Source organism: Bradysia coprophila, unplaced genomic scaffold (genome assembly GCF_014529535.1).
Source record: "Bradysia coprophila strain Holo2 unplaced genomic scaffold, BU_Bcop_v1 contig_87, whole genome shotgun sequence".
NCBI classification, from domain to species: Eukaryota; Metazoa; Arthropoda; class Insecta; order Diptera; family Sciaridae; genus Bradysia; species Bradysia coprophila.
The window spans coordinates 2,066,226-2,077,677 of record NW_023504014.1 but is presented as its reverse complement, the minus strand read 5'-3'; positions in this window follow the sequence as shown (position 1 = coordinate 2,077,677).

Here is an 11,452-nt window from a genome sequence, read left to right as displayed (position 1 = left end):
ATTTTCGGTCGTACGGAATTCTGAGAAAACTATAAAATCTTGGGATATCTACGGTCGTCCCATATTTTGAAAAAAATTTCAGATTTTGGGATAACTTCAGGCGTCCCGTATTTTGAGAAAACTTTCAGATTTTGGGATAACTTCGGTCGTACCGAATTTTGAGAAATCTATAAAATCTTGGGATATCTACGGTCGTCTCATATTTTGAGAAAACTTTCAGATTTTGGGATAACTTCGGTCGTCCCGTATTTTGAGAAAACTTTCAGATTTTGAGATAACTTCAGTCGTACGGAATTCTGAGAAAACTATAAAATCTTGGGATATCTACGGTCGTCCCATATTTTGAGAAAAATTTCAGATTTTGGGATAACTTCAGGCGTCCCGTATTTTGAGAAAACTTTCAGATTTTGGGATAACTTCGGTCGTACCGAATTTTGAGAAATCTATAAAATCTTGGGATATCTACGGTCGTCTCATATTTTGAGAAAACTTTCAGATTTTGGGATAACTTCGGTCGTCCCGTATTTTGAGAAAACTTTCAGATTTTGAGATAACTTCAGTCGTACGGAATTCTGAGAAAACTATAAAATCTTGGGATATCTACGGTCGTCCCATATTTTGAAAAAAATTTCAGATTTTGGGATAACTTCAGGCGTCCCGTATTTTGAGAAAACTTTCAGATTTTGGGATAACTTCGGTCGTACCGAATTTTGAGAAATCTATAAAATCTTGGGATATCTACGGTCGTCTCATATTTTGAGAAAACTTTCAGATTTTGGGATAACTTCGGTCGTCCCGTATTTTGAGAAAACTTTCAGATTTTGAGATAACTTCAGTCGTACGGAATTCTGAGAAAACTATAAAATCTTGGGATATCTACGGTCGTCCCATATTTTGAGAAAAATTTCAGATTTTGGGATAACTTCAGTCGTACGGAATTCTGAGAAAACTATAAAATCTTGGGATATCTACGGTCGTCCCATATTTTGAGAAAACTTTCAGATTTTTAAGATAACTTCGGTCGTCCCGTATTTTGAGAAAACTTTCAGATTTTGGGATAACTTCGGTCGTCCCATATTTTTCAAAAGTTTTCTCAGAATACGGGACGACCGTGGATATCCCAAGATTTTATAGATTTCTCAAAATTCCGTATGACCCCGAAGATATCTCAAAATCTGAAAGTTTTCTCAGAATACGGGACGACCGTAGATATCCCAAGATTTTATGGTTTTCTCAGAATTCCGTACGACCGAAGTTATCCCAAACTCTGAAAGTTTTCTCAGAATTCCGTACGACTGAAGTTATCCCAACATCTGAAAGTTTTCTCAAAATTCCAAATGTCTGAAGATTTCTCAAAATTGGTTTAGCGCTACGAAATAGCGCTAACTGATTGCGTATCGCAAAATAGTTCAAGGTTAGCGATATCGCTAAAATTTTGAGAAAACTTTTGAGCTAACTTAACCGTCATCCTTAATGGCTTATGGTTTACCAGAAGCCGATAAAAGTGTCAACTCACCACAAAACGGTTTCTACAACTTATTACTCGCGTCGAAATATATCGTGAAGGGTTAGAGATAAGAGATTAACGCGGTACTAAATTTTACTATAAAACGATGTTAAGTTTTGATGACAGTTTTATAAGGTTTGCAATTTGGCCATACATTTTCTTTACCTGAGATAAAACTTCATAGCGCAAACCATCTAAGTCAACTTATATATTGTTTAGTCTCCAGGCTACCACACCTTGAAATCAGTTTCTATTATGTGTCACCACACTGATCGATGAAAATCGATGTAAAGTTCCTCCTAGAGGAGTTCCATCGGACTTGAATCGACGCGATATATGAACTATTTGTCGCTAGTATCAGCCTTATTCATATCCCTTATGCGTGGAGAGGTGTTAGGGTGGTATTTATACCTAAACTTGGCCAACTTACCTATACTCTAGCCAAATCTTTTAGACCAATAAGTTTAACCTCATTCATGCTCAAAACCCTAGAAAAATTAGTCGACAGGTTTCTCAGAGACGGAGTTCTGCAGCAATTCTGCATCCATAAAAACCAACACGCTTATCAGCCGCGTAAGTCCGCAGAAAGTGCTCTACATGAAATTGTCTGCAATGTGGAGAAAGCTCTAAATACCAACCAATTCGCCCTAGGCGGACTTATCGACCTTTCTAACGCCTTCAGCAATATGACTTTTATCTCTATCACCAACTCTTGTGCCGAACATAGGGTTGACAACACCACTACTAGCTGGATCTACGCCATGCTCAGTAGCAGAGTTGTAACCGCAAAACTAGGATCCACGATCATCACAGTTTCCACCTGCAAAGGCTGCCCCCAAGGCGGTGTTTTACCCCCCCTTTTATACATAATGGTAAAAGATAGCCTCTTAAAGCTCCTAAACAACTCCGGATACCTTTCAATAAGTTTTGCCGACGATCTTACCATTATCCTAATTGGTTTTTGCATTAGTACACTCTGTGGACTCATGCAATCAGCTTTTCGCATTATCGAAAATTGGTGTAAACACCACCACCAAGAAATAAATGCTGACAAAACCCAACTGATCCTTTTCACTAGGAAAAAGAAAATCGTTGGCTTTAAAACACCTTCCATCTGCGGCAAGGAAATTCAACTCTCACCTTGGGTAAAAATTTTGGGAATAATACTAGATTCCCGCCTCAATCGGCAACTCAATGTTGAATATAGAACCAAAAGGGCCATCTCCACTTTATGGTCTTGTCGTAGCGCTTGCGGCAAAAACTGGGATCTGAGCCCGAAAGTATTAATGTGGATCTACACAGCCATAGTCAGGCCTATGCTATCTTATGCAGCTTTCATCTGGTGGCCTCGCTGTCATGTTGGTACTACCCAAAAAACACTATCAAAGATACAAAGACTAGCTCTCATGAGTATTACCGGTGCTATGAAATCCACGCCCACAGCAGCACTTGAAACTCTCTTAAACGTCGAACCACTGCACATCCACATTGAATCTGTCGCTAGAGCAACATGCCTCAGAATGCACCATTCATCTCTCCTCCACAAAGCCAATTATGGTCACGCAGCTCTGTGGAAGACAATGGTGGCAGAATCGCCATATTTCGAACTGCCTTTCGACTCAACTACCCCAACCTTTTGCTTCGATAATAAATTTGAAGTAACTATCCCATCCAGAGAGGACTGGTCTAATAACACCGTAATTCCCTCCAACGTAGACCTCATCTGGTACTCAGACGGATCAAAATTCAACAACCTAGCTGGCGCAGGTATCTACTGTCCACGACTTCAAGTGGAAAAATCATTTCCGCTAGGTTCATTCGGAACTATCTTCCAATCTGAAACCTTCGGAATCTCACAGTGCTTTAAAGAAATGATCGCCGGTAATGTTTCCAACAAAAACATCATGATATGCTCCGATAGTCAAAGCTCTCTAGATGCCATTGGAGCTTACAAAATTTTCTGCTCATCCGTCCTCAAATGCAGAACACTAGCTCAAACCGTTGCTACTAATAATAGCGTTACTCTAGTCTGGATACCTGGACACAGTAACTTTGAAGGAAATGAGACTGCTGACCGCTTAGCTAAAGCTGGAGTTGTTGCACCGCTCACAAGTCCTGAACCCTTCCTCAAAGCCCCACCTTCATTTTTCAAAGGCCTCATTAATAAATGGAAACATACCAAATTTACTAACTATTGGTCATCCACTAACCTATCCAGTCACGTTAAAAACTGCTTGAGAATTAACCCAAAAAACACTAGATTCCTGCTATCTCTTAGTAGAAGAAATATCAGAAGAGTGACGGCTACCATTACCGGCCACTGTCCGCTCAATAAACACCTACACACTATGGGCCTCGTAAATGACCCCTACTGCCCCAGCTGTGGTGAAATAGAATCGGCAGATCATTTCTTACATAACCGCTAGAGCAAAAGCATTTGGGGCTTTTATTTTGCCGCAAAATAACATCTGGAGTCTCTCACTTTCCAGCATCCTGGACTATCTCAACCGTACCGGTAGACTATAGATAGCCCTTCGTGGGTACGCACAACAGGCCCAACAGAGGCTTAGGTGCCGGAGCTTCGGTTCCACCCACTCAAACTAACTAACTAACTAACTCCATCGGACTTTTTCAGAAAAACTGGAAACAAAACTGGAAAATATGTAACATGTCAGGACCATAGAGGTAGACTATCTAGAGGAATTATGACCCGAAATTCATTGAAAAATTATATCACACACATCACTAACACAAAAACGTCAACTTTGCTTTGCTTTTGACGTTATGAGTCACTTTACTTTTGACATTAAGAGTCCCTTTTAACTGTCTGTACACGGAGCTGTCACACACACATTTAAATGTATGATTTTTCATTTTAATTTGTCAGAATCGTCTTTCAAAGAAATAGGTATCTTTCACTTTTTCGGTTAGTCTCTCACTTTCGGAGTGAACACGCGAAAAGTTATAGCATGTCAAGAGGTCGTGAAAACAGTTTTTTTGTGATAAAGCTTGAGATAGACATGTTTCTAAAAGTTGAAATGTTGTAGGAATATGGGCCTCTGCCAGACCTTCATAAAGAGTATAATCATCGGTAGGGGAAGCTGCTCGTTTTGGACTTATGACTAAAAATATGGTAAATTTTTGGACAGTACTGCTGGCTTGCAACAGCACGTAACCGCTGAAGTGACCAAAATTTGTTTTTTCAAAATTTTAGCCACATCACTCTTAAAGACAAAAGTTGTTCTACAAATTACTCCGAAATGTCGTTGAATACATAGCTTAATTAAATTGGAGCCATTTTTGTATAAGTTGGTCGAAGTTTTCACGAATTCACTCTTAAGAATAATTTTACGTGGCACAAACATTCTAGTCAATTTGTCGAATAATTATTTTATAAAGAATAGTAAAGAATAATAATGTTAAAGCATCAACAGAAACTTATGAATAAAATGTTAACAAAATTTTATACAAAACTAAATTCGATTTAAGGCCGAGTTATTAGTTTTGCATCGTTTGTCGGTAAAAGTAATATTAATACGGTGGCGAATAGATTTAAGAATAAGGAAGAGAATTTTCGCTTGAAGTAAGGCCAAGGGGCGAAAGTTTTAAAGTTTTTATTAGAAATGTAAAAGACGGATAAAATATATATTGATGTACAGTGTTTTACTCGAAGTAAATTATATTTAAGTAAGTGTGAAACCGTGTCGAATTGTAAAACGGTTTTGTAATTTTTTCATAAAGATTTAAAATAAAAACCAATTATATGGCATCTACAAATATACAACACTTAGTTTTAGCATACGTCGTCTCATACCTATTTGATTTTCATTGTGCCAAATATGAGCTAGGCATACTCGTTCACTAAAAAGTATCAGTCGATGATAAAAATTCCAAAAAATCGATAAAATGTCAATCGAATGTTTTGTCGATAATCGATAACTATGCTCCACCTTTTGGATGCGTCAGGTTCCTTTACTGACTGATTTTCTGATTGTTCTTTGTTTTGATCACATGTTCGACCACTTTTCGAATGCATAGTAGGGTGGGTCGATTTTACTAACTTTATAATCCACATCCAGTGGCTTGTGCAGCTGGAAGACACTAAACTTGTGACATCATTACTTTTTAGTATCCCACTGAATCGTCTTTCAAATGCACTGTACTCAAAAGTGTGCGGAAACGAAAAAGTAAAAATACCGCAAGTTTAGTTTCTTCCAGCTACACAAGCCACTGGATGTGGATTTTAAAGTTGGTAAAATCGACCCACCCTGCTGCACGGTGTTCAAGGTTTTCAGTCATAACATTCATGCATTTTCAATCATAGTGAACATTTTGTGACCAACATTTTAGGTTGCTTCAGATCCGTTAAGACCCATGACTTTCAGTCAAGGAAATTATCAGTCAATATAATACCGATTACCGATAAAACATTAACGATTGATATTGATTTTTTGAAAAAAAACAATAATCGATTCTAAGGAAATGATGGCCATTTTATCAATTAAATGATTTACCAAACATGTCAATACTCTCTCTAGCAAACATACTTCGTTTTGCCGCTGTCAAAATACCACCTAATATTTGTGACAGTTGGGATCAAAAGTCGATATATTCCATCTGTCAAAGTGACGTTTTAAACGTCAAAACAATATTTTTATGCCAAATAGTTAAGAAGTCGTTTATTTTTCCTCAATTCTATAAGTGAAATAGACTTATAGAAAAATTAACGATTTTGTGATTATTTGGCCAAAAATGTTTGGTTTGACGTTTAAAACGTCAATTTGACAGATGGAATAGACCGACTTTTGATTCCAACTGTCACATTTCGTTGATTGTAGAATCATGTGCTGTTGACTAATTTCTAATTTTACATGTGAAATGAAAGGGCTACGTTGAATTTTTATCGTCTTAATGAATGAAGCTAAGTTGATTGAGAGAGTATTGAACATGCCTAGTATGAGTAAATAAATAAAAATTAAAATTTTCAACTCAGTGACGAAACGTAAAACTTTCTACATATCTAATGTCCAAAAAAGCATTTATCCATCTGTAGCACAAATAGCTATTCCACAACCAAGTGACGAAAAGTCAAACCTTTGTTCGTGTGTAAAGTATCGCCTAAAATGGATAAAATTATTCGGTTGCATAAATAACTACAATTTATTTAATTTAGTCTATTTGCGCAATAATTATTATTTGGTTGGGTTAAAGTGCGTAAATATTTATTTTGAGTCAAAATTACTAAATTATACCCATCCGTGCCTAACCAGCAATCTCACATCTAAAGTGCAAGAGCAACTCCCATTTCATTAACTCCCATTTCATGAAAGGAACAAGATGTTTAAGCAAAATTTTAATGTTATTTTCATGAAAGAAAAATGGACGAGAGAATTGAAATTCATTACATCATGTATACACATTTTTTATTGAATAAAGTCTTACACACGTAAATCGCATTAAATCCTTTCCTCAATCATGGGTATACTTACCTGTCACAAACAAAATGATTTCTTTTTTTTTAAATATCTACCTTTAAATGCTGGATGGTTTCGTGTGGTATATTACAAAGGTAAGTTCATATTACTACCCCATAAAAGCGAAGAGATTTAAATCTAATTTGTCCGCAGCAATATTTTTGTATAAATGCAAATAAAGCAAAAATTCGTTTCGCATTAAGGAAGCTTTACAAAGTCATAAACAAAAGTCCGTCTATATAATCATACTCATACACATAAATGAATATTCGTGTATTTTACGTTTTCCGTTGTAAATATCACCCTTAAAAGCACTCTCTTTTCCTATATTGAAGGTAGATTTTATTTATGGATTTTTTTATTCAAAAAATCTGCATGATATCCTTTCAACATGTACCATTTACTACAATGCTCAGGACAGATAGATTTAGCCCCATCGTTAAAATTATAGATTCTGCAGTTTGCGACAAGAAAATGTTTTCAGCGATTGTTATTGTTATTGATATGGTGAAATGGTCACATTTTCAATCTCGTTACGTATGCAAACCTGTGTACATTTACTGTTCGTATACACACAACAAATTTGGTATTATGCTCTTACAAAACATTTTCAATGTTTCCGGTTGGTTATAAGTTTTAAGAAAACTTTTATTTTATTGCACAGCATGTATACACATATAGGTATTTTAATGGGACGAACAGACCGATCCGAGCCAATGAGGAGGTCAATAATCTTATTCACACAAGGACACAAGTTTCCAATAATTTACCATCAGATGTCCACGTTGTTGATGCAAGTGGATCGGCGTTTCATTCATACAGACGGTACAAATGTGTTTTCCACTGTCTCGACGCAAAGTTTTGTTTTGTCGTGAAATAAAATAAGCTCAACATTAACTTTTACTTTTTGATAACTTTTCTTTCTTTCATCCATTCACTCTACTCCGCTAATATTCCACATTTCTACCATTTCGCATTCGCACGAGTGAGTGATACAACTGTCTTCATGTCTGTCTATTCTGTTGAGACCACAGAAAACTATGCGGAACGAATAAAACTGCAGATCACTAATGACTAATCAAACTTATGTTGAGTTTATTTTTAATTTTTAAATTTGATATAAAACATAAAATCCTGGGTGATCCTGGGTTAAGTACCAGTTAGGTAGTTAACATACAATTAATGACAACTTTCTAGATGGGACCATAAAACATTTAGAACGGGTAAAAAGGCAAATTTACGATTAGGTGATTGGCTTTGTCTTTGAGATTACCACCGTAGATTGAACTCCATTATTCCATGACTTTGAATATATTTCGACTGCTAAAATCACAGTCATCCTCAGCAGATTCTCTGAGACTAAAATAAAAATACAATCCGACGACGTACAACAAACCTAAATTCAAATCTCGTTGTATACAAAACTATGATTAGGCGATACTTAACAGTGAAGGTGCTCCGTTTGTTTGGGAGTACACGTTCATGGTGAGGTAAGAAACGAAAAGGAAACTTCATTTCTTACGGATACAAAACTAATGAGGTGGATTAACCTATGCCCATTTTGGAACCTTACCCTGGACGTAATACATAATACAGATTCGTAATTATGTGAAATAAATTAAACCACACAACATCTGACATAAGCCTATCTTCGGAGCCTATTTTAAGGAATTTAATTTTGAAAATTTCCGACATTTCCTACGAATTTCCCAAAAAATCATAAAACTTCCTCAATTTTGGTGTCTGTTAATTTTTACCATTACCATTCACAATATCAAAGTAAATCGAGGGGAAAATCACTCTTTTGTGATTAACATGGTTAATCAGTTAATCATCAACATGATTAATGTGAATAAGCACCACCATATTGCACGATTAATTCTAGCTTTCCGACGATTACCCGGCTAAATGCCATTTAGCCGGCTAAATGCTGCTGAATCACTGATTCGCCATCATGTTAATCACGGTCATAAAAAATAGTGATTTCTCCCTCGTAATAGGTTTAGTCCAAAAATGAATGATAAGATCATAAGAACGACAGAGCCGCGTGGATGTGTCGTCATTTTATAGAAATTTTTCAAAATTAAATTCCCCTAAAATAAGGTCTCAAACTTGATCAATTATATCAAAATTTGCTACGAGCCTGTGTGCTACGAGGTCAGGTAAATAGTCCTACCGATTTATTATATCTTATGGACAAGAATAAAGTTCAAAATGAGAGATGAGTTCGGAGATGAGAAGTGCTTAGATTCTAGATTCCTAACTGCACTTTTTAAATGAAACTTGCTACAGATATATATAGCTTCGTGCTTCGATCTGTTAGCAGTAACTAAAAAAAAATTTTCCCTGCTCCGCTCGCAAATTGTTCTAACTAATTCAAGTGCTTCAAAGTTGTCGATCCTTTAAACCTTATCTAACATTTGAAATTATATTCTATTTTGTGTACGTATAATCAAGTGTGTCTACGGTAAATCACTCAGAGGTGAGTGGGCTCTGATCAAGAAATTCATCGCGAAAGGATGATATGTTCTATCACATGAAGAACTAACAATGATATTTGAAAAAGGGATACTCGTGGGTACGTTAAATGAATAATTTAATAGAAAATTGGCGCTCAATTCCACATTGCCGTTGCAAACGTGTTCCAAACCTCGTTTCACTGGAACACGCAATGAAATGTATTCAGGGCCTATTTTTGGGACACTCTCAAAAACTTCAAATTTTGATTGGATTCGGCATAGGAATTATAAAATACCGCAAACGACAATGAACTACTAAAATTTCAATCAGTGCAGATACTTACCTTCGAGACCGCAACAACAGAATGATCGATTCACTTTGCTGGACACCATCAGAATACTGATTATATCGTAAATGAGTTCCACTTAACTCTCGCGGTTTCAGGGGCGGATTAAGGTTTTCAGCGCCACTGGCAAACGCAATTTAAGGGCCAATTTTTCTATATGAATTTCATATAACAAGGTGGTACTAATGAAAATTGCTGCTTGTTCAAGACGTGCATTCCGGAGACTATTGAAATGAATGATAGTGTTACGATAGAAGTGAAAGAAATGTAATTGCGAGCGCAGCGAGCAAGAAAATTTTCAAAAATAAGGTATCACTACACAAATTCTGATACCGTAAAAAAAATGATTTTTTGATTACTGGCATAGCACTGACTGGTGTGAGTTAAAAGTTACAAATTTTAGTTTATGAAGACCACATCACAATTGGTAGTTTTTACGCTAATTCAATGGTCGAGCTTTTTCTTTTTCGAGGCATCAGATTTCCTTTTTAAACCTGATTTACGCTCTTGTGTGTAAAAGGCAAATGAACATCAGCTCAGCAATCCATTCTGAACTAGTTCGAGTGATCGAAGAGGCGCTGTTTCCTCGTTTTTTGACACTTTCCATGTTGTGAAGAACTATAGTTCTAAATGTTTCATTTTAGACTTCCCCATTCATGTTTCCTCGCAAAATAATTCCTTTTTGTAAATGTTTGGACTGAATACTATGACATACGAATTGATTTTTTCACTTTTAACCCGTGGACTCCTGCACTCGTCAAAATAAAAATTTTAAAAACTACGTGCGTACTGTGCTTTACGTGATTAGGCATCCGCAAACTCTCTATAGGTTTGTGACAGATTACGAGCGCCGCAGGCAAATTTTTTTAAAATTTCAGTTTGAAACTAAAAAACCATTTCTCTTCAGACAATAATTTTCCATTCTGCCTGTGGCTGAGCTCAGCGCCAAATGTTTCCAGCGCCATGGGCACGGTACCGAATTTCCCATAGGATAATCCGCCACTGCGCGGTTTCAATCATCAAACAAATCTGAACATTTTCTTTCAACATTTCTTATGGTTTCTTTATTGTTAATTTTGTTTTTTTTTGTATCTAAATTCGAATAATAATAATAATTCATCAATAATAATAATAACAAAACTACAAACTTTGTAGGAGATTAGATCAGGAAAATAAATTATAAAAAAAAATTGACAAAAACAAAAATCTTATTTTTGAATTCACAGGATGAGTTTAAAATGAAACGTCAGACGTTCCATCATTACTTTTTATTTTACAGCATTGATCTTTAGGAACAGGAAGAGCCTGTTTTTTGTTTCCAAATTTGGTTAGACCAATTCAAAAATTATTTAAAAAAAAAAAATAATTTTGGATTTCTGTGTTTCAAGGTGACCGAAAAAAACACAACGAAAATCCATTTTCGAAATATTTTAACAAATTAAAAAGGAAAGGAAACGAAACGAAATTTTAATATCAATTTTCGCAAGCGGTTGACATTGTCGCGAGCGATTTTTTTTTTCTGATTTGATTAGGGCGCATTGTCCTATTGTTCAATTTTATTGGTAAATTGATTTAATAATATTACCTGTTATTGATGAAGGATTTTGTTTCTATTGAGGGAAAGGGTTCGAATTTATGAGGATGGTTAAGCCACAGCAAGTGAAA